Consider the following 25,201-nt stretch of genomic DNA (forward strand, 5'->3'; position numbering starts at 1 on the left):
TGGACATCTACCAAGTTCAGTGAATGTCCTGCACATGGTACAAAGGTGGCAAATTCATATTCCTCCTTGAGTCTTACTTGTGCACTAGTATACTTCCCTGAAATTTTGAAGCATTTTTGTAGCTTTGGCCACTGCAGACTTTTATGGGAATATCGTGATTCTCTAAAGAATTCAAGATGATTTGCGCTAAATACTCAGATTAATGGTCTTCATTAGGCATATATTTCAGAAACCTTTCAACAGGAACGTGGTCCTTTACGTACCGCATCATAAAAGTTAGCTGGTCGACGTGAGACAGATCGCGCAGACTGTCAACGCTAATGGAAAAATATTTAGCTGATTTAACTTCATTTATAATTTTTTTAGGATCTGTTTTCCCATTACATCAATAAACCCATTATAGATATTCACTGATAAATACGAAGTGTTGCCCTTTCCAGGATTCCCAAGTGTTTGTAAGTGATATGGAAGAAATGGGTCGAATTCACTGAATAATTCCACACATCCCAAATAATTTACACTGTTGGCCATTAAAATTGCTACACCACGAAGATGACGTGCTACAGACGCGAAATTTAACTGACAGGAAGAAGATGGTATGATATGCAAATGATTAGCTTTCCAGAGCATTCACACAAAGTTGGCTCCGGTGGCGACACCTACAACGTGCTGACATGATGAAAGTTATCAACCGACTTCTCATACACAAACAGCAGTTGACCGGTGTTGCCTGGTGAAACGTTGTGATGCCTCGTGTAAGGAGGAGAAATGCGTACCATCACGTTTCCGACTTTGATAAAGGTCGGATTGTAGCCTATCGCCATTGCGGTTTATCGTATCGCGACATTGCTGCTCGCTTTGTTCGGGATCCAATGACTGTTAGCAGAATATGGAATCGGTGGGTTCAGGAGGGTAATACCGAACGTCGTGCTGGATCCCAACGGCCTCGTATCACTAGCAGTCGAGATGACAGGCATCTTATCCGCATGGATGTAACGGATTGTGCAGCCACGTCTCGATGCCTGAGTCATCAGATGGGGACGTTTGCAAGACAACAACCATCTGCACGAACAGTTCGACGACGTTTGCAGCAGCATGGACAATCAGCTCGGAGACCATGACTGCGGTTACCCTTGACGCTGCATCACAGAGAGGAGCGCCTGCGATGGTGTAATTAACGACGAACCTGGGTGCACAAATGGTGAAACGTCATTTTTTTGTATGAATCCAGATTCTGTTTACAGCATCATGATGGTCGCATCCGTGTTTGGGGATATCGCGGTGAACGCACATGGGAAGCATGGATTCGTCATCGCCATACTGGCGTATCACCTAGCGTGATGGTGTGGAGTGCCTTTGGTTACACGTCTCGGTCACTTTTTGTTAACATTGACGGCACTTTGAACAGTGGACATTACATTTCTGATGTGTTACGACCCGTGGCTCTACCCTTCATTCGATCCCTGCGAAACCCTACATTTCAGCAGGATAATGCACGACCGCATGTTGCAGGTCCTGTACAGGCCTTTCTGAATACAGAAAATGTTCGACTGCTGCCCTGGCCAGCACATTCTCCAGATTTCTCACCAACTGAAAACGTCTGGTCAATGGTGGCCGAGCAACTTGCTCGTCACAATACGCCAGTCACTACTCTTGAAGCACTGTGGTATCGTGTTGAAGCTGCATGGGCAGCTGTACCTGTACACACCATCCCAGCTCTGTTCGACTCAATGTTCAGGCGTATCAAGGCCGTTATTACGACCAGAGGTGGTTGTTCTGGGTACTGATTTCTCAGGATCTATGCACCTAAATTGTGTGAAAATGTAATCACACGTCAGTTCTAGAATAATATATTTGTCCAATGAATACCCGTTTTTCATCTGCGTTTCTTCTTGGTGTAGCAGTTTTAATAGCCAGTAGTGTACATTGTTGGGAGATCCTGTTACCTCGAAAAGGAAGCCCTCTAGATTCTAAAAAATTTAGATCTACAGTCTGTTTAAGTACATTTTTCCAGTAATCCACTTCTTTTTGATGTTGAGATAATAAGTCTACATCTAACAACCACTTTATTCATGCCAGATAAATCATCATAGATATGCTTGGCTATTTCCATGTGTTAAAATTATGTGCTTCCAATCATTACACCCATTCAGAGAGCATAGATTTACATCAGAAGGGTTGAATAAGTAGCTTGCAAAACAAAATACACAGTTTTTGGAAGGCGAGTACGACAACCATTTTCTTTCGACACTTTCACTGTTACTTAATGTGCGAATGAATAATACTTTGTTTAAATATCTAGTTACTGTTTTATTACCATCTTTGTAGGTCCTGGATGACTCGTAAAAGTCAGAATCTTTATCTTGAAAATATACAGGTCCCTTAGAAATCAAATTTTCGCTATTTCTTTCTGTGAAATTTTCATGAAAATAATCAGCAGGATTGTGTGACATTTCTTGTGGGTTGGATAACTGTTGTTCACACTTGTTGGTGTTGTGAAGTCACCAAAGTTGTTACACTTTCGTCATAGGGGCGGACGCTTTCTAATTCAACCTCTTTTCTTAAATTGGTAAAAATCTTACACTGGTATAGAACGTTCAGGAATTCCTGCAATTTGTGATGGACACGACTCATCGTGTGGAAGATTTATTATTTCATTGCTACTTACAGAAGTTGCTCCAGTACTAGTAGTAAAATATGCTGTTAATTTTGGTAACTCTTCAGTTACTTCCTTCTGATGTACAGCTTTTTTTTCCTTTTTGCAGGTCCACTAGGATATGACCGTTTCGACATTTTATACTATAGTTCAGAATTAATTTTCACTCCGTAAATAGTCGCTAACACAAAATAAAACAGGTAAACGACGATTTAATCAAAGACTACCTCAGAGCACAGTCAGGAACAACTACAAACAAAACAAACATCGCAACACTGCAGACAAATACAAGGGAATTCAGCATCATCGAGTCGGTTAATTTAAGTTGGTTGGTCATGTTTAATTTTACGTCGCTATTAGCTCCATGCAGAACTGTGCACTGCACAAAGCTAATAAGCAAGTAAATAGTGTAGTCGGTCATTATCGTTCGATTTTTTCGAAATTAATTTGTTTTTCGGTAATAAATATCGGTTACCCTTTGGTGATCTGGCAGGAACAAAGGGGCTGTTATCGATCGCGGGGCCCTGGGAACGTGTCCAGAGTGCCCAGTGGGAAAGAGGGGTCTGCTCTCTACCTATTCTGTCTCTCTGAAAAACACTCATGTGATCAATACCTGAAGACTGATCTAGTATCAGTATCAGGTTGGAGTAACAGAAGACTTCGAGTGTTTACAAAGAAGAGTGCTGTGAATAGTCACAGGCGTGCGTGATTTGCGTCACAGTCTAACAAAAATATAGGAACGTCTTAATTGAAAGATGCTTCAGAAAAGAGGTCGCACATCTTGTGTGAGCCTGCTTAGATACTCCAAACAATGGAAGCGGTTTTCATTAATCAAAGAAATAGCTGCGGAATCAGCACACTCTGCAAACATGGCGAAACGAATACTCCCAAAAACGTTTCCCAGCCTAGAAAGTGCAATCATTCTTCTGCCTCCTTCTTAGCTAGCTCATAGTGATGGTGCAAATAAAATTAGACTTGTTATAAGGCACACAGAGACATTTAAGCAGTCGTTATTCTCAAGCTTTATCCTTTCCTGGAGCCAGATTAGACATCAGGGACATTTCCAGAGCAGTTAAAACAGGCAAGAGTTGTACCTTTGCTCAAGATAGGTTTTGCAGAAGCCATAGAAAATTACCGGCCCATTGCCCTGCTGTCAGCATTCTCAAAAATAATGGAAGCAATTATGAAAGACAGATTATTAAATTACCTGAATAAATACGATAGTTTAAGCGAATCACAGTTTGGTTTCCGAAGTGGCAAAAATACGGAGTCAGCCATAGTAGAATTCACAAAAGTTGTACTTGATGCTCTTAATAAAGATGAGTGTGTCACAGGCGTTTGATACAGTCGACCACAAGATTCTATTAAATAAATAAGAAGCATTAGGAATAAGAGATGTAGCTAATGACTAGTTTCGATCATACCTAGCAGATAGAGTACAAAGAGTAGAGATAACACATACTTCACATAGATCTAAACATTTAGTAAAACACGTATCAGAACCATAATACATTAATATAGGAGTTCCGCAAGGTAGCATATCAGGACCAGTACTGTTCCTGATATACATCAATGACTTTCCCAGTAGTGTTACTCATGGTGACAAAGTCGTCTTCGCTGATAACAGCAATATTACAGTAACTGAGAAAACAAGAGAACTCCTTGCCGAGAAAACAAATGAAACCCTCAAGGAAGTTTATGATTGGTCAATAAGTAATAAAGTGACATTGAACATAAAGAAAACGAATGCCATGAATTTCAGTTTGAAGACAAAAAATGTTACAAAATAAATAATGATAACAATGATTATAAAATATCCAACATTCCACATAACACCTTCACTTTATGTTTTTTTGCCTTCTTTTTTCCCTTTCTAGAAATACTTACCCCCAAGATATGCATGGCAGAATACTAACACCTCTTCCTCTTTCTCAGCTCAACATCTCACTCATTATAGAGGGATGCTGACTCAGTTTTTCAGGATAGCAAATGGGAAGTTGCGGTACAGAAAGTGGCCTAGAGATCGCCAGTGTGTGTGGTGTGTGTGTGTGTGTGTGTGTGTGTGTGTGTGTGTGTGTGTGTGTGTGTGTGTGTGTATTGAGTTAAGTGTTATGAAACAATGTGTGTATAGTGTATGCAGTGACTGATAGTGAGATATTAGTGAACAATGTGGCATTACATTATTTAATAAGTTATTTGTAAAAAAGGTATTGTATACCAGGAGCAAATCTAATGATTGTCTCTAACTAGAAGTCTGTAAATATAAGTGTATGCGAATTAGCTTATTTTAAATTGATCTAAATTCGTAAATACTTGACATGCCCTATATCCTTGTAAAACGAGATCTAATACTACTATAACTACTACTGCTACCTTAACAAACTGCACAATAAAGAGTACTCTCTGTCACGCACTGCCACTAATTCACAATGTCGTGAGACGCTGTCTCGTGACTTAGATGCAAATGACGAGGCAATCAGATGGATTTAGTAATTTTTGACTTCTGAAGGGCATTAAACTCACTACCACATCAATGTTTATTAACGCAATTGTGACTGTGAGATCGATGAAACGAAATTTGCAAGTGGGTGGAGTGGATTTTTGCGTGTACAAAACTGGCAGCACAAGTGGTTACAAGTTCGTTTGACTCATAAGAGAGCTTCACGAAAACTTTAAAAGTTTGAAATAGTAAACTCTTTGAGAAAGACGTCAAGTGTTTGGTGAAAGCTTACAAGTTTCAAGAAGTACATTTGAGTGAGGAATCTAGGAAAACCGGTACATTATAACGCCGTTCGTAACGCTGCTGTTGCAAGTTTTAAGTTTCTGAAACTGTTGGTGGACTGCAATCTTAATTGAAACATCACTGCCTGCAATTAATGAAGTGTCTTACTTCGGCCATGTTTGCAATATGCATGGATGCTGCTACGTGATTCAAACACAAATGATAATATTCTGAAAGGGATAGGTGCCACTCATCATATTGTGGATATTCCGAGTCGCTGAAAGTCACAACAAAAAGACTGGCGGAAAGTGAGCTTCCCTCCAACAAGGTCTCTTTCGAAAATAACTTCCACACTCTCTCACACACACACACGCAAACGCAAGCCACACACATAACCACAGTCTCTGGCAGCTGAAGCCAGCCTTGGTCTGGCTTCGACTGACAGGTACTGTCGTCATGTGTGTATGAGTTGCGTTTGCGTACATGTGTGTGTGTGTGTGTGTGTGTGTGTGTGTGTGTGTGTGTGTGCGTGCGTTATCTATTTTCGAAAAAGTCCATGTTGGCCGAAAGCTCGCTTCCCAACAGTCTTTTTGTTGTGTCTATTGGGTGCGACTCAGCATCTCCATTATACAGGTTGGTCCATTGGTCGTGACTGGGCCAAATATATCACGAAATAAGCGTCAAACGGAAAAACTACAAAGAGCAAAACTTGTCTAGCTTGTAGGGGGAAACCAGATGACTATGGTTGGCCCGCTAGATGGCGCTATCATAGGTCAAACGGATACAAACTGCGTTTTGTTAAATAGGAACCCCCATTTTTTATTACATATTCGTGTAGTGGGTAAAGAAATATGAATGTTTTAGTTGAACCACTTTTTTCGTTTTGTGACGCTGTACTAGTCACAAACATATGGCTCACAATTTTCAGGTGGTAACAGGTATGTTTTTTAAATTAAAATACAGAACGAAGGTACGTTTGAATATTTTATTTCAGTTGTTCCAATGTGATACATGTACCTTTGTGAACTTATCAATTCTGAGAACGCATGCTGTTACAGCGTGATTACCTGTAAATACCACATTAATGCAATAAATGCTCAAAATGATGTCCGTCAACCTCAATGCATTTGGCAATACGTGTAACGACATTCCTCTCAACAGCGAGTAGTTCGCCTTCCGTAATGTTGGCACATGCATTGACAATGCGCTGACGCATGTTGCCAGGCGTTGTCGGTGGATTAAAATAGCAAATATCCTTCAACTTTCCCCACAGAAAGAAATCGGGGGACGTCAGATCCGGTGAACGTGCGGGCCATGGTATAGTGCTTCGATGACCAATCCACCTGTCATGAAATATGGTATTCAATGCCGCTTCAACCGCACGCGAGCTATGTGCCGGACATCCATCATGTTGGAAGTACATCGCCATTCTGTCATGCAGTGAAACATCTTGTAGTAACATCGGTAGAACATTAAGTAGGAAATTAGCATACATTGCACCATTTAGACTGCCATCGATAAAATGGGGGGGGGGGGGGCATTTATTCTTCCTCCCATAATGCCGCACCATACATTAACCCGCCAAGGTCGCTGATGTTCCACTTGTCGCAGCCATCGTGAATTTTCCGTTGCCCAATAGTGCATAATATACCGGTTTACGTTACCGCTGTTGGTGAATGACGCTTCGTCGCTAAATACAAAGCGTGCAAAAAATCTGTAATCATCCTGTAATTTCTCTTGTGCCCAGTGGCAGAGCTGTGCACGACGTTCAAAGTCGTCACCATGCAATTCCTGGTGGATAGAAGTATGGTACGGGTGCAATCGATGTTGATGTAGCGTTCTCAACACCTTTTTTCTTAGATTCCCGATTCTCGAGCAATTTGTGTGCTACTCATGTGCGGATTAGCGGCGATAGCAGCAAAAACACCTACTTGGGCACTATCATTTGTTGCAGGTCTTGGTTGACGTTTCACATGTGGTTGAACACTTCCTGTTTCCTTAAATAACGTAACTATCCGGCGAACGGTCCGGACACTTGGATAATGTCGTCCAGGATACCGAGCAGCATACATAACATACGCCCGTTGGGCATTTTGATCACAATAGCCATACATCAACACGATATCAACCTTTTTCCGCAATTGGTAAACGGTCCATGTTAACACGGGTAATGTATAACGAAGCAAATACCGTCCGCGATGGAGGAATATTACGTGATACCACGTACTTATACCTTTGTGACTATTACAGCACCATCTATCACAAAGCGAAAACAGTGGTCCAACTAAAAAATTCATATTTCTTTACATACTACACAAACATGTAATAAAAAATGTGGGTTCCTATTAAAAAAAAATACGCAGTTGATCCGTTTGACCTATGGCAGCGCCATCTAGCGGCCCAACCATAGTGCCATCTGGTTTCCCCTTTCAAGCTAGACGAGTTTCATTCTTTGTAGTTTTTTCGTTTGATGCTTATTTCGTGAGATAGTTAACCCAGTCACTATCAATGGACCACCCTTTATATATTCATTACTCCCTGAAGCATGGACCTTGCCGTTGGTGTGGAGGCTTGCCTTCCTCAGCTAACAGACAGCCGCACTGTAGGTGCAACCACAACGGAGCGGTATCTGTTGAGAGGCCAGACAAACGTGTGGTTCCTGAAGAGGGGCAGCAGTCTTTTCAGTAGTTGCAGGGGCAACAGTTTGGATGATTGATTGATCTGGCATTGTAACATTTACCAAAATGGCCTTGCTATGCTGGTACTGAAAACAGCTGAAAGCAAGGGAAAACTACAGCCATAATTTTTCCTGAAGGCATTCAGCTTTTCTGTATGGTTAAATGATAATGGCGTCCTCTTGGGTAAAATATTCTAGAGGTCAAATAGTCCCCCATTCAGATCTCCGGGCGGAGGCTACTCAGGAGGATGTTGTTATCAGGAGAAACAAAACTGGCATTCTGCGTATCAGAGTGTGGAATGTCAAATGCCTTAATCAGGCAGGTAGGTTAGAAAATTTAAAAAGGGAAATGGATAGGTTAAAGTTAGATATAGTGGGAATTAGTGAAGTTTGGTGGCAGGAGGAACAAGACTTTTGGTGAGGTGAATACAGGGTTAAAAATACAAATTCAAATAGGGATAATGCAGGACTAGGTTTAATAATGAACAAAAAAATAGGAGTGTAGGTAAGCTACTATAAAGAGAACAGTGAACACACCTACCACAGTAGCACAACTTTATATGCCAACAAGCTCCGCAGATGATTGAAAAAATGTGTGATGAGATAAAAGAAGTCATTAAGGTAGTCAGGGGAGACGAAAATTTAATAGTCATGGGGGGCTGGATTTCGGTAGTAGGAAAAGGTTCAAATGGCTCTGAGCACTATGGGACTTAACATCTATGGTCATCAGTCCCCTAGAACTTAGAACTACTTAAACCTAACTAACCTAAGGACGTCACACAACACCCAGTCACCACGAGGCAGAGAAAATCCCTGACCCCGCCGGGAGTAGGAAAAGGGAAAGAAGGAAAAGTAGTTGGTGAATATGGAATGGGGTTAAGGAATGAAAGAGGGAGCTGCCTGGTGGAATTTTGCACAGAGCATAACTTAATTAGAGCTAACACTTCGTTTAAGAATCATGAAAGAAGGTTTTATACGTGGAACAGACCTAGAGGCACTGGAAGGTTTCAGATAGATTATATAATGGTAAGATAGAGATTTAGGAACCAGGTTTTAAATTGTAAGGCATTTACAGCGGCAGATGTATACTAAAACTGATGAAACTTCAAAATGGTAGGAATTTAGGGAGATGGGACCTGATAAACTGAAAGAATCAGAGGTTGTTAGAGAGTTTCAGAGAGAGCATTAGGGCACGATTGACAAGAATGGGAGAAAGAAATACAGTAGAAGAGGAATAGGTAGTTTTGAGAGATGAAATAGTGAAGGTAGCAGAGGATCAAGTAGGTAAAAAGATGAAGGCTAGTAGATATCCTTGGGATAACAGAAGAAATACTGAATTTAATTGATGAAGGGAGGAAATATAAAAATGCAGTAAATGAAGCAGCCAACAAGGAATATAAACTCCTCAAAAATGATATGGCTAAGCAGGGATGGCCAGAGGACAAATGTAAGGATGTAGAGATATAGATCACTAGGGGTAAGATAGATACTGCCTGCATGAAAATTAAAGAGACCTTTTGAAAAGAGAACCACTTTTATGAATATCAAGAGTTGAGGTGGAAAACCAGTTCTAAGCAAAGAAGGGAATGCAGAAAGGTGGAAGGATTACAAAGAAGATATATACAATATTGATGTGCTGGGGGGGGGGGCGCAATATTATGGACATGTAAGAGGACTTGGATGAACGTGAAATGGGAGATATGATACTGCGTGATGAGTTTGACAGAGCACTGAAAGACCTGAGACAAACAAGACCCCGGGAGTAGACAACATTCCATTAAAACTACCAGTAGCCTTGGGAGAGACAACTCTGAGAAAACTCTACCACCTCTTGAGCAAGATGTATGAGACAGGCGATCTCAAAGAAAGCAGGTGTTGACAGGTGCAAAAATTAACAAACTATCAGTTTAATAAGTCACGGCTGCAAAATACTGACACAAACTCCTTAGAATAGAATGGAAAAACTGATAGAAGCCGACTTTGGGGTGGATCAGTTTGGATTCCGTAGAAATTTTGGAACTCATGAGGCAATACTGACCCTACAACTGATCTTAGAAGATAGATTAAGGGAAGGCAAACCTACATTTCTAGTATTTGTAGGCTTGGAGAAAGCTTTTGACAATGGTGAGTGGAATACTCTGTCAAATTCTGAAGGTGGCAGGGGAAAAATACAGGGAGCAAAAGGCTATTTACGTTTTGTACAGAAACCAGATGGTGGTTATGAGTCAAGGGGCAGTGGTTGGGAAGGGAGTGTGACAGGGTTGTAGCCTATCCCTGATGTTATTCAATCTGTATATTGAGCAAGCAGTAAAGGAAACAAAAGAAAAATTTGGAGTAGAAGTTAAAATCCATGAAGAATAAGTTAAAAGTTTGAGGTTTGCTAATGACATTGTAATTCCGTCACAGACAGCAAAGGACCTGGAAGAGCAGTTGAATGGAATGGACAGTATCTTGAAAGGAGGATATAAGATGAACAGGAACAAAAGCAAAACGAGGATAATGGAATGTAGTCGAATTAAATCAGGTTGATACTGAGGGAATTACATTAGGAAATGAGACACTTAAAGTAGTAGATGAGTTTTGATATTTGAGGAGCAAAATAACTGATGATGGTCGAAGTAGAGAGGATATAAAATGCAGACTGGCAATGACAAGGAAAGCGTTTCTGCAGAAGAGAAATCTGTTAACATCGAGTATAGATTTTATGTGTCATGAGCCTTTTCTGAAAGTATTAGTAATGAGTGTAACATCTATGGAAGTGAAACATGGACGATAAATATTTTGAACAAGAAGAGAATAAAGGATTTCGAAATGGGGTGCTACAGAAAAATGCTGAAGATTGGATGGAAAGATCACATAACTAATGAAGAAGTACTGAATAGAATTGGGGAGAAGAAGAATTTGTGCCACAACTTGACCAGAAGAAGGGATCGGTTGGGAGGACACATTCTGAAGAATCAAGAGATCACCAATTTAGTATTGGAGGGCAGTGTGGAGGGTAAAAATCGTCGACGGAAACCAAGAGATGAATAACTAACCAGATTCAGGAGAATGTACGTCGCAGTAGGTACTTCGAGACGAAGAAGCTTGCACAGGATAGGGTAGCATGGAGAGTTGCATCAAAACAGTCTCTAGACTGAAGACCACAACAACAACATATTCATTACTGCTGTAAATATTTACCTTTTCTTTAAAAATATTGAGTATAACACTAGGACCAAGAACAATATCTACAAAGACTTGAACAAAACGAAGTCAAACACGTGGATACACATTCACTCAACAAACTATCATCCACACCAAATGTCAGCATGTAGATAATGTGGGACGATTAAGACTGAATTAAAGAACTTTCATCAGGGCAATTCCTTTTGCTACATAGAATATCTTCAGAAAAATTCTTAAATTTAATGTTTGCAGTTATTTTATAATTAGTATTAGCAATGTAATGAAGTAATGTAAATCATTTCACTGTCATGTACTTAAATTAAATTTACTGTATATCTCTGACTTCTTTTGACACCGTTTACTATATATTTCTGACTTCTTTTTACATCCTAGGGAACACTCTACATGGCATACGATTAAAGTGTAATGTAAAGGCCAGAAAAGGTGAGATTAGACCAATTGCAGTGTGTATAGATACATTTAAGCTCCTCTTGCTCTTCGTATGTGGAAGCAACAAAACCGAAAATTTGTTATAGTGAAGAATAGCTTCTGGCAAGAACTTGGCAGCTATTTTCAGAAAATGGATGCAGAGATAAGAAATTATGGGAGACTGTCATTTTGTTTGCTTTGCACTCCAAGCTGAAGTGTTATTGTACGGAAAGACTGTAAAACCCTTGTGATTTTATCATGTGAGATCGACACAGTTATCTGAGCATGTATCATATTGATATTCTTATCAGGAACATAGGCACAAGTAATCATCGTTTATGAGTTATCAGTAATAGTTAGAAAATATTATCTCACAACTTGTTAATCGAGGGAAGAGATAATATAGAGATATACATCTACAGGTTGTATGGGCAGTGTAGGCTTAGATCAAAGACAAGAGCAGACTCAACAGATACTATACTGGAGATGGCAATGATAAATTCTTGCAGACAGGAAATCACTGGTAGCACTTAAAAAGTACAGATGCGTAAATTCCCAGGAGCTAGTGCTTAAATGGAATTTTCAACTTGTGGGAAAAAACACCTAGTTTGCCACAGAGTGGTGACCTGAAAATTTTAATTTGACTCAGCTCTTTACAATACCCAAGGTAATTCTATGCTCAGCACCACAACCATCAAAGGATCAGTTGATAATTGGGTTAGCCGCAAAGCTGATAAAGTGCAGGTAAAGTGATTTCCAAAATCACATTTCCAGTAAAGCATTATGCGTTTGGAAGTTCAATGTAAGTTCATGCAAATACAAGTCTCTTTTCATCATATTACATATCAAATGTAGTACGGATGGTGTTGAAAAAATTTTAATTACAAGAGAAAATACAGGCTGGACTCGATCCAGCGAACCACCGATTACGGAGCTCGAATGTTAACCACGTATCAGTGCCTGCTCGTGCTCAACATCGCAAAGCACTGGTACAACACTTAAACGCGTAAACTTCTCTTGCGATTTTCACGAAATTGCCTAAGTAGCACCCCTACTACTTGCACACTAACGTTGTGCCAGTAGACTACTTGTTAAGATTATTTATTTAAAACAGACTACAAAGTGTATATGATTTACAAAAACGTGGTTCCTCACAGATAACCTTTACACACACACACACACACACACACACACACACACACACACACACACACACAGATTCAGTTTTGTGACAAAGACGAGTATCCTCTGTCCTACTGTCCAAAGATTCAATTGTACACATATAAAAAAGATACAAAAAAAAACTCGCATCACACCCGCCAACTGGTTGGTCCTGTCAATGTGTTCTAATTCAAGATCCCCATTCAAGAATCTTTCCCTGATGTGGAAGTGACGGACTTCTACGTGCCTTTATTTTCGATGATATGTTGGATTTTTGGACAGTTTTGGTGTACTTGCATTGTCAACATACAGTGTAGGAGGTTTTAACCAGATTAGCTCCTTTGCTCCTTCAGTGGCTGATATTATTTCTGTTTCCATAGTAGATGTTGCCACTGTCTTTTGTAATTGACTGGTCCATGATACAGTCCCATGACTGATAGTTGCGACGACACCTGTCAACGAACGTCTCGTGCCCTTGTCACCAGCATAATTAGCATCACTATAGACTTTCAACATCTCTTTGTTGTTGTACTTAATACCAGTCCACTGTATTCTTCAAGTGCCTAAAAGTTCCTTTTACTTGACTCCAGTCTTGAACTGTAGGATCTTCCATCTTGTTCAATGCGAAAGCAATGTCCAGATGTGAGACTGTAGTCAAAAACACCAGACATCCCACTACCTCTCGACTGTGATCTCTTTGACGTTATTTTCTTCACATCCAATTGGAGCAGGAACTCCATTAGACTCAGCCATTCCAAATCTTTTCAGAATTTCCTTTATATAATTTTTTTGGTTCATTGCTACTGTATCTTCATATCCAAAAAGATGTTGAGAGACCCTCTGGTTGTATGAAACTACAGCTTCAACATTTCAATGAACTCTTCAATATCTGCTCTGTTGCTGCCCACAACTAAACCACTGTCAACATAGCTTGCTACATATAGACAGTTGTTCTTGCTCCAATGAAGTCTAGGAAACGTTTGTTCCAACAATGTGGTGCCTGTTTGTGACCATACAGACTTTTCTTCAGCAAACAAACACGCCTAGTGCTATCTTCAAAACTTTCATGTTGTTCCATATATATATCTTTCTCGATTACACCATTTAGAATAACTATTTTCACATCAAAGTGGTCGAGCTTCAATTTTTCTGCAGCAGCCACTGCCAACAGAGTTCGAATTGTATCATAACGCATGACAGGGCTGAAGGTTTCTTCATAGTCAATTCCTTGCCTTTGTATGTGTCCTTTGGCCACAAGTCGACCCTTTGAGCGAACTTCCTATTTTCTGCGGTTTTGCTCCGTAAGACTCATCGATTTTGCAAAATTCGTACACCCTTGGACGCTCAACTAATATCCAAGTATTATCATCTTTCAGGAACTTTAATTCTTCATGCATTGCCTCCAGCCACTGATTTTCATTGCTAGACTGCAAGTCTTCTGCATATGAGCTTGGATCCTTGTCCCGGATGATTGGAGTTCCAACCATGTGTACATTATCTTCACTGTTCATCCATTCTGGTTTCTCCCTCTCGCATTTGCTTCTTCGTTTCTCACTCAAAACTTTGCTTCCTCCAGAACTTGATACCATATCCAAATCTTCTTCGTCTTTCGGAAATTGAGGTGTCTCCAACTCGTCTTCCACTTCACTTACTCTTTCTGTTCTCTCGTCATGGCTGACAGCTTCTGATTCCTTTTCCTCGCCAGAAGTCTGATTAGGCTGACTCTGTTGAACAGTGTCTTCATCAGCAACTTCCAATTCAGCAGCATTAGTGCGCAGATGGCATACAACATCATGACTTACCGTTAGTACAACTTTTCTTTGAGGTGGAATCCAGACCCTAAGGCCATCTCTGTCATTTACTTACCCCACCAGATGTCCAAGCACAGCTTTGTTGTCAAATTTTGAACGAAAATTCTTATTCACATGCACATAACATTCTGCTCCAAAGATTCTCAGATTATCCAGGTTGCCTACTGGTCGTCCATGCCACAGTTCATGTGCAGGTTTGTTTTCAGTAGAGGACTTCCCAGTGCAATTTAAAAAATATGCAGCAGTACTGCATGCTTCTGCCCACAGTTCCTTTGGCAGTTTACTGGGGTTCACCATAGAATGTGCACATTCCACAATCGTGCAGTAATCTTTTTCTGTAACACCATTTTACTGTCGTGTGTAAGATGGAGTGATGCAATGCTCTATACCTCTGCTTGCCAGCAATTCCGAGACTTTCTTGCTATTGAACTCTTTTCCTCCATCACACCTGAACTGTTTGACAACATGACCATTTGTCTTGCCTTCATTCAAGAACTGATCCACGACTGTGCTGACTTCACTTTTCTGCTTAGGAAAGAAAATTTTACAGAACTTGCTAAAATCATCTTTGAAACATATGTAATAACGAGGTTTTCTGAGAGACTCTGTAGGCATAGGTCCATTTACGTCAGCATGGATTTGTTCACCTTTAGCCATTGGTCGATTCATTCTGTTCCTGAATGTCAGTCTATGCATTTTTCCAAATTCGCATTCATCACAGAATTCTTCTTTGCACCCATCCACATTGATGTCTATCTGCTTCAAGATGCATTTCACGTGTCGTTTGTGTTGATGTCCAAATCTCTCATGGCAAACTTGCAGCATATCTGATAATATCACCAAATTCACCTGAGCTGGCTGTATTGGTTTTACGACATGTATGTCAAGAGCGTAGAGACCATGACTGACATTATCAGTCATCATTGTTTGCACAGTCACTTTGTCTTCAATTTCGACACTTTTGTCATCACGTCTGGTGCAAAAACCTCTTTGTGCAGCTGCTTTGACAGAGAACATGTGAGCACTCGCTTCAGGAACATACAGTAAATCTTTCAATTCACCGATTTTTCTGACATTATTGAACTGCATTTGACTTTTCACAGTTCCTTGTCCATGAGCCGACGTGCTCACACCTCTTTTCCCAAAAGAAATCTATTCAGGGATGACGAACTCTGTATATGACACGAAATATTTTTATTTGCAGCGATGTGATTTGCGGCAGCACTGTCACAGTACCAACTGTCGATTCCAACAAAGTTTTCAATTGAAGCACTAAGAACAAGTGACGAAAATGCGACATTCTTTTCTATGTTCTTTTCAGAATGATTGAGGTGTATGTCATCTGTCTTTCTCATGGACACTGTTGCCCAGTGGCCTGCCTGCCCACATTTGTGGCAAGGAAATCTTCGTTTTGCACGTTCAGTATTCTTTTTCGATTTTTCACTACCAATATCGTCACTTTTGTTTTGCTAAATTTTCTTTTTAGGGCAACTACGTGCAACAAACGTAGCTGATTCAACCGTACCTTGCTCACGCAGTTCAGTTGTCAGTTTCTCAATCAAAAGGTTCAGACTTTGATTTTCAGATCGAACTGTGTCCCACAGATCCTTGAAATTGTCGTATTCTTTGCCTAATGAGGAGAGAATTCGGCTATTTAAAATTGTTTCAGACAAAACGTTTTCATTTTTCCTCTGCAATTCTTCTTTCAAATCCACGAAAAGCTTCTGCAGTTTCGCGACGTATGTGCTACTGTCCTCTTTGGCGTCACGTTGAACACGAGAAAATGCTTCTATCAACATGTTCAGACACTGGGTACTGCTTCGTTCGAATCGTGCATTTAATTTATCCCAAATTTTACATGCACGCGTGCATGTTAACACAAGCTCGGCAACGGAGTTTCCTAAAGCACTTGCTTGTAAACTTGCTGCTCTCGCATCGTCTTTCAGCCACTGCTGATATGTCGCGTTTTTCTTCCAGTCGTATCGTGCAGCAATTCAGGATATTTGTATGTACCGTTTAGACTTAAAGAGCATTTGCTCGCAACTGCAGCGACATGGGCCACTTCCATTTCGCCCGGTCATCAGATGCACGAGTTTTTCCACTTGTATTTTGTAATTACCAACACCGGCTGCCATTTACGTCGACCACACAAGCAGTGGGCAAATTCACGTTATTTTAGTCACGGGCGAAAACAATTACTTCGCGGCTGTTCACACGTCGTGTGGGCCCATAACCTGTTAAGATTATTTATTTGAAACAGACTACGAAGTACATGATTTACAAAACGTGGTTCCTCACAGATCCTCCGTTCTACTGTCCAAAGATGTAATTGTGGACACATAAAAACATGTAAAACTCGCATCACACAGATATTGCACTACATTTCAGTTTCCTTTTAAAATTGACACTATTAAAAATGTACAAAGTCTGAAGTAAATCCGTGATCCAAATGTCCTGGCTTCCCCCTGTAAGGCAAGTTTTAACCTTTTGAAAAAATGTTTTTCTGTTTAGATTTGACGTGCAAAGAACATCTCTTTCCGAGAGGTTTCAGAAGCGCGCCATTTTTATACTTTAAACTTAAACAATTCACTTCAAATTTTGCAAGAAAGTTGACAAATGGAAAAAGTCAAGACAAATTTTTTCTTACCCGTGACCTTTATCCATGGTCGAGATATGGTGTCTAAAATCGAGCTAAATTAGCACTAAAATCGTTCTTAAGTGAATTGAACTCCAGAAACGGCTTAAAGTGAATCAAATAAATAAAACTTTTGACTTTCGCGGCAACCCATAATAACACCATTCGTAGGATTGGCGTTTCAGTTGTGGCTCATATGACGTGGCCCATGTCTCATCCAGTGTTATGATGCGGCATAAGAAAGCCTCTCCTTCACACTCATAGCACTCCAAGTGCGTCTGGGCAGTATCGTAACGCATCCATTTCTGCATTTCCGTCAAGTCTTGCGGAACCCATTGTGATGCTTGATTTGATTCCGAAGATGAAGGAACCACTTTGTGACATTCGCTTCAGAACTGTTCCAGGGATTCGGCAGGCAGTAGACTGCTCCATTCGCACCATCAATAGAACAGGCTCTGCTAATTGCATAATACGCCTTCCACATCACTGGCAACGGGCTCCACACAACACTGGTGACTGCTTTGAAGGGCAGTAACAGGTGCAACCAGGTAACTCTTTTGTATCGGTTGTGAATAAATAGTTGCCACTATTTAAGTTCCAACCCTTGTACAAAGACTCTGTTTTGCAGTAATTGTTTTATGTTGTGCAGATGTACCTCAATTAACCTTCAATGACTGTCATTTAACATACAAGTGAAAGACAAGCATAAAGTGTCTTAAGATACTCTGCTAAACTACAGCACTTAAGAGTGGAAATACCATACAACACATTTGCAAACCACTTCTGATTAACAGAACCACTACAATATTGGTCTAAACGCCAGTAAGCAGTAATAATAATTTGTAGACAACTAATGACAATCTATCACCAAAAAGATCGAGTACAGAAGCTTTAAGCATGTAAGATACACCACCCTCTTCACTTGAACAAATAATTTTTTGACGTTATAGTCTATGGCTAAAAGCTCCAATTTAGATTTTGCCTGTTTGAGGTTTCAAATAAACCAGCGATTTCAGTCCATAGGATCCGAACTATATTCTGATTATGATATTTTCATCATCAGGATGCCACAAACTCACTATTTTCTTGGACTAAACTTATCAGTTTCTCACACTTTATATTTCGTGTGCGAGAATGCCAGTCAATTTGACCAAAAAAAACTGATTTGAATTTTACTTATTGTTGTCTGAAGTATGTATATTTTAGGAGATAAGACCGGCAATAGTGTGAGGATTTGAAAATATCAGCCATCTCCGACCGATGTCAGTCGCCAGCAGAATCCTCCTATATCGGAGCCACTGTGACTGCAGCCGTAGCACCACTTCTGAACACACAAGTCACCTAATTTCCGCAAATTATTGGGAGGGAGGTGATGAGCTCTGACACCACATTCAATAACATCCCAGATGTGTTCAACTGAGTTCAGACCTGGCGAGTTGGGGGGGCCAGCACATCAGCTACATTCCTGACATGGCGCACTATCTTGTTGATAAATGCCACTGCCATCAGGACACATGAGAGTCATGAAGGGGTGTATGTGGTCTGCAACAAGTGCATGATACACCTTGGCTGTCATGATGCCTCACATAAGCTACATTGCACATATGGATGCCCACATGAGTATTCCTCAAAGCATAATGGAGATGCCACCAGCTTGTCTCTGTCCCACAGCACATGTGTCAAGGAGCTGCTCCCCTGAAATATGTTGGATTAATGCCCTCCCAATGGTATGATGAAGAAGGTATCGGGGTTCATTAGACCATGCAATGTTCTGCCACTGAACCAATGTCCAGTACCAATGATCATGTGTCCATTTGAGTCATAGTTGCTGATGTAATGGTTTTAACATCAGCACATGCATCAATCGTCAACTGCAGAGGTCCATCGTTAGGAGTGTTTGGTGCATTGTGTGTTCAGATACCTTTGTACTCTGCCCGGGATTAAAGTTTCATGTTAGTTCTGCCACAGCTCAGCGCCTGTCCTGTTTTACCAATCTGCCCGCCCTATGACATCCCACATCTGTATGATGGGTGGCCACCCACCCCACGACATCTGGACGTGGTTTCATGCTTGTTTCATGATGTGCTGAAGACACTCACCACTCACAAGTCATTCAGTTTCTGAAATGCTCATGTTGAGCGTCTGGGACATCACACTCTGCCCTCAGTCAAACTCAGGTATATTGTGCATCTTTCTTACTGTACACATGGACAGCAGGCTCACTGATACTACATCCACTGTTCGTGTGTCTGACAAGCAGTCATTCCTCACCAGGAGACACAGCTATGCCCTGGATTTGTTTACATCAATAGTAAGTCAGTGGTCATAATGTTCTGATGAAAGGACACCAACTGGAGGTTACCTTTGAGCGCTGAGGAAAAACTAACAACAATGATAAAGTAAGTGCAAACCATTTTATTGCTTCCAAAAGTTATTAATTTCTGCAAATATAATAAAATGAAATGAAAGAAATTTGTTTGAGTTAAAAAAGGTATAGCTACTTATGTAAAAGTATGGAAAAGAATTTTATTAGGGATTATCTGTAAGAAAGGTTACCAGTTCATTATAGAGTGGAACATGCTGCAGTACATTGAAGTCTTCATGAGGTGGAAGCTGACTGGCAGTAGCAGATGATGTTGGTGATGAAGACTCCCCAGACTGTGAATGTGTAGAGATAGGGCTGAGAGACGGCTGCTGTTGGCAGTCGAAATGATAGTTGGCAACTGCAAGAGCAACAGTTCAATCAATTAGGTGAAAACCTATTTTCAAAAATTCTTGGAATTGGGGGGGCGGGGGGGGGGGGGGGGGGGGGGAGGGTGTAGTCATAGCTTCGAAATCTGGAAGCAAACTCAATAAAAAAAATACTTTCTAGGATAATCATTTCAGGTCATCGTTTTTGACCTGATGTAAGTCACACCTATTTCATCAGCATCAGTTGACTGGATTTTCTTCCTTCTTTTATTATTCTTGGATAGAGATACCATTGCTTCAGTTTCCTCTGGACTTGGATTTATTGCCTTATTTTCTCTTCTCATAACCCCATCTTCCTCTGGACAAATTTATTGTGTCACTGATGGCCTTATCAGGTTCCTGTTCACCATGAATTTCACAGAAAACTGATGAGTGATCAACTAATAATAACAGAGAAGGTGGATATGGAGATTACCAGGTAGAAAATTTCCTTTGGCAGTCACATATGATTTCAGAACCATCACGATTTTCAGCAGAGGCCATGACTTCTTTTTGGCTTGGGAACCAGACCGTAGTTTTTAATGTTCCTCATTAGTACGATTATCTCATGTTCCACCAAGCCTGTCTACAATGTTTCACAGAAACGGAATGTTGAATTAATGAAATACTGGCCATTTGTTTTATTCATTGAAAATGTGTTACCTTATTTATTTTGTTTTACTTTATTTATCAAATATATTATTTTTCAGATACCTGGCTACAGACAGCTTCTTGAAACCTATAGCTCAGTATTTCATTAAAGGGGAACAAACTTATTGGTTTTATTGTAGCTGTGACAACTGTAAAGACCTGTTTGCAGCCTTTGTACATGGCGGTTCCTGATGGGAATGTGTGGAAGCATAGTGCACACTGCTGTCAGCAACTTTGAAGCATACCCCACTGCATCAGTTCAGTATGTGGCAAGCATGTCAGAATTAGAAAATTTGAAAAAGCAGGATCAAATTATTTTTGTTACAAAGATTATCCCTCTGTGCAACTTATGGCATGTGCTGATGCAAATGGCTGCTTCACAACCACTGATGTTGTAGACCAAGGAAGAAACAGTGATGGAAATGTATCCTGTTCGTAATGTTTAGGTCACTGGTTGGATCGAGGTAGACTGAATTTAACATGAGCACAGTTGCTGCATTTAGACATAAATCAGGTTCCTGTGTACTATCCCTTCACTGTCAATGATGCCTTCTCTTTGAAAACCTATCTCATGGTGCCATACACAACAGCTACTCTGACAAATGATAAATGGATTTTCACTCTTCGATTGACTGTAGGTCACAAGAATAGAATGCACATTTGGAATGCTCACATCAGACTTATGTGTATTTGATGTGATGTTGATTGTTCAGGAAAAACAGTTAAACCCGTAGTCGCAAGTGCCTGCATGTCGCAGAACTACGTCCGGAAATCAGAAGGTGCTCCATATAGACCTAAAAACCCTTAACCAGTCGTGATAATTAAGATCTGTGGATTCATATGGACACAAATTTAAGTTCAGGGAATATCTTAAAAAATATTTCATGACTCCAAATATAGCAGTTCCTCGAAACGGAAGAAGATTAATGGAAACAGCAATTATGCACTTGTTTGTTTTTATGCATTCACTTTTTTTCATTTTAAGCACAATGACCTTGGATGGTGGAAATAGGAACACGATGATTAGTTAGTAACTTATTACATAACTCGGCATTAATATTATACTGGAGTTTACTTTTTATTTACTTACACGTTTTTAGAGTTGATATGTTCATCTACTTTATTTGTAAATAAATATTTTAAAAATTTCATAACTACTTATGCATGGTATTTTTATTTGCTACAGTATGTTAAATGTACAAATCCTTGAGTCAAACCTGACTTTCCACTTCTTGTATTACTGGATCTCATGCCCTTCGAACTTTGCCCCTGTTGCTGTACTCCTTGAGGTGAAAATCATATGAAATCAGATGTTTTTGTGACAGCTTCCACCAACCACTATTGGAATGAGATGGCTGTCATTTGTTACCTGGAAATACAACACAGTAAAATCAATATGAACACTAGAATTGACTACTTGAAACATGAAACCATTTTTACAAGTTTCAACAAACTCGGTTTCACGAATCCAAACAATCTAGTGTTTCATGAAATGCAGTGTGCAAGGTCTGTGTTACCATATCTACCTGTTACAAGCAATTTCAGTTTTATGTTTCATGAAGATTGTTTCATGAAATGGAGTTCTCCAGTGTGCACCATGCCTTATTCACCTGACTTTTCCCCTTGCAATTCCTTCTTGTTTCCAAACTGGAAGAGATTGGTTGCAGACAAGAAGTTCTCCTCAAATGAGGAGGTTGTTGATGACAGGGTGCTCTTTCTTAAGTTCAATGTGTTTTCTTTCTTTCTTTTCCCCCCATATATACTGTGTGGTACTTCATAAGCTATTCTTTCACCAATTTAAAAAAGGTTAACAACTCTGAAAAAATACATATAAATTTCGAACAACATAAACAGCAGCTGAAAAGACAATGAATTATGTTAATGTTATGACAAATCAAACTAAGAGTGTTGAAGGGTGCCGGCCGGTGTGGCCGTGCGGTCTAGGCACTTCAGCCTGGAACCGCGTGACCGCTCCGGTCGCAGATTCAAATCCTGCCTCGGGCATGGATGTGTGTGATATCTTTAGGTTAGTTAGGTTTAAGCAGTTCTAAGTTCTAGGGGACTGATGACCACAGATGTTAAGTCCCATAGTGCTCAGAGCCATTTGTACCATTTTTTTGTAGAAGGGTACATCAGTGCAAAATTGCAAATTTAGTACATACTAATTATGTGAAATTGGAATCAAATTTTTCTTGTGTATTGTCTTGTGTGTTAAGAGCAAAAACAAATTCAAATGCTGGTTTTATGATTTGCCACTTTGAGTGCAGTTAGGTAATAAAACATTGCAGGAACCTTTTGAAAGTACTCCTAAAAATGCCAACTAAATTTTTTATAGAATTGAAACTATAGTTTGTGAAACAAACTGCACAGTCTTATGTTATGCATTATCCTACAGTTTGTGTGTGAGGGAGAACACAATATAGATTCCACATAAATGAATTTGAAAACTGATGTTGGAATTTTTGATACTGTTTGGAAAGTGCAAAATGTGGAAAATATTATACATACAAAATGTTTAATGGTAGGGAAACAGTTAATGGAGAGAGTACAGCCTATGATGGACCAATAGAAAATAATGTAATTGCTGAGAAAACATAAAATATGGGAACACCAAAACAGGTTTTGCTATAAGTATACTGTTAGCTAGTTTATGTTTATAACATAGCACTATAGGAACAACTCTGTAGTAACGATAAGCAGATGACAGTGTACACAAAGTTAGTAATTCACATTTATGGCGAAAATCTTTTGCCCCTACTAACATGAAAATCCGTGGGCACCCCTGCAGTAGTCATTGTATAGATGTTTTGTGATTCTACAAAGTGGTAAGTTGGAGGTTGTAATACTGCTTTCTGATCACCTTTGCTTGATGGCATGTCTGACAATGACAAGTAATGGGCTTCATTCTCACTTGAAGGGCTAATTTGCTACACATTTTTTTTAATTAGCGAGATTGTAAAACCAATGTAGATATTATGGTGGTGGTCGGGGGGGGGGGGGAGGGGGGAGGAGGAGGAATACTACAAATAGTAGAATTGAAATGGGTTCTAATAAGATGCATTAATCAGAAATATCTTTCAATCAGTGCTTGTAGAATTAGACAGCAACTGTACAAGCTTAATTGGCACAAAAAGTATAGCAAAAGTGCCCAAAATGGATGATACTAAAATAAAAACCAGATGTGAGTAATTGTTTGCATAGTACTTTGCTTCTCTGTTAGTGGGGAAGGCCTCTTAATTAGAATAATAGCTGAAAAATTGTCACTAAATTACAAAGCATTATCTGTTACACATAAATGTCAACCATGAGTCTAGCTGTAGAGGGGTGACATGCGTGCCTCAACAATACAGATACCCAAACCATAGGTGCAATGACATAGAAGAGACAGGGATATTTCTACCATACGGCAAAACTAGGCAGCTGCCTAGGGTGGCAAAATTTTAGAGGCATCAAAAGGTGGAAAAAATTAATTAGAATAATAGCTGAAAAATTGTCACTAAATTACAAAGCATTATCTGTTACACATAAATGTCAACCATGAGTCTAGCTGTAGAGGGGTGACATGCGTGCCTCAACAATACAGATACCCAAACCATAGGTGCAATGACATAGAAGAGACAGGGATATTTCTACCATACGGCAAAACTAGGCAGCTGCCTAGGGTGGCAAAATTTTAGAGGCATCAAAAGGTGGAAAAAATTAATTTCAAATCAGATGGCAAAAAAAATTGAGCAAAGGAGGATAAAAATTAAAAGGGAAAAATTAATGCACCAAATTGTTTTAAGTAGCATATGGAACATTTACTTAATATGTTTTTACTTACTTTGCTGAAAGTAAGCTCTTTGCCTCCACTTACTCAAAATTGAATCAAAGATGACCTTGATTAATCTCTGTCAAGCACTGGAATGGGGCACTTGTGCTGGCTTGCAATCATGTTGTGACTTGATACCATACATCTCTTAGTCCCTCTGTTTTTGCCCCTGCAGATCATCTGTCATTTGTATTGAGAGGTTTTGTTGATGTTTTTAATTCTACTATTATTTCCTTTGGATAATCGAACACATAGTCACAAGCTGTGTTTCGTACTACCTAAAAGGAGTAAAAGATAAGTGCAATTCATTATGTAATAATGAGTTGGTGTCTGTCTGTAAGTCTGTCTCTGAGTGTCAGATTTGCAGCATGAGAAAAGAACTACATTTTGTTTCCTCAAACAAATTAACTCTCATTTTCTTAAAATTTCATGTACACACAGAAATAATAATCAGGAAATAGAGTGCCATGATGTGTATATTGATGTGACAATTTTAGAAATTGTCTGCCTTATGCTTTCAAGCTGTTGTCTCAGTATAATGTATACATTAGTGCATAATACAATCTCTATGTTGCATATTGCTCTTTGCTGGTGGTTCCATTCACACAAGTAATGTGCGAAAGGATATTTTTTGCTTTAAAGTGTACACTGTGCAACTGGGGCACCTAATAAAAGTTACAGAACTCTTAATAGAAAATGCTTAATTGCAAGAAAGTGGATGCTGAAAAAGATAAGATTTTTTCTTCATTC

Source organism: Schistocerca gregaria, chromosome 4 (assembly GCF_023897955.1).
Source record: "Schistocerca gregaria isolate iqSchGreg1 chromosome 4, iqSchGreg1.2, whole genome shotgun sequence".
Taxonomy (NCBI): Eukaryota; Metazoa; Arthropoda; class Insecta; order Orthoptera; family Acrididae; genus Schistocerca; species Schistocerca gregaria.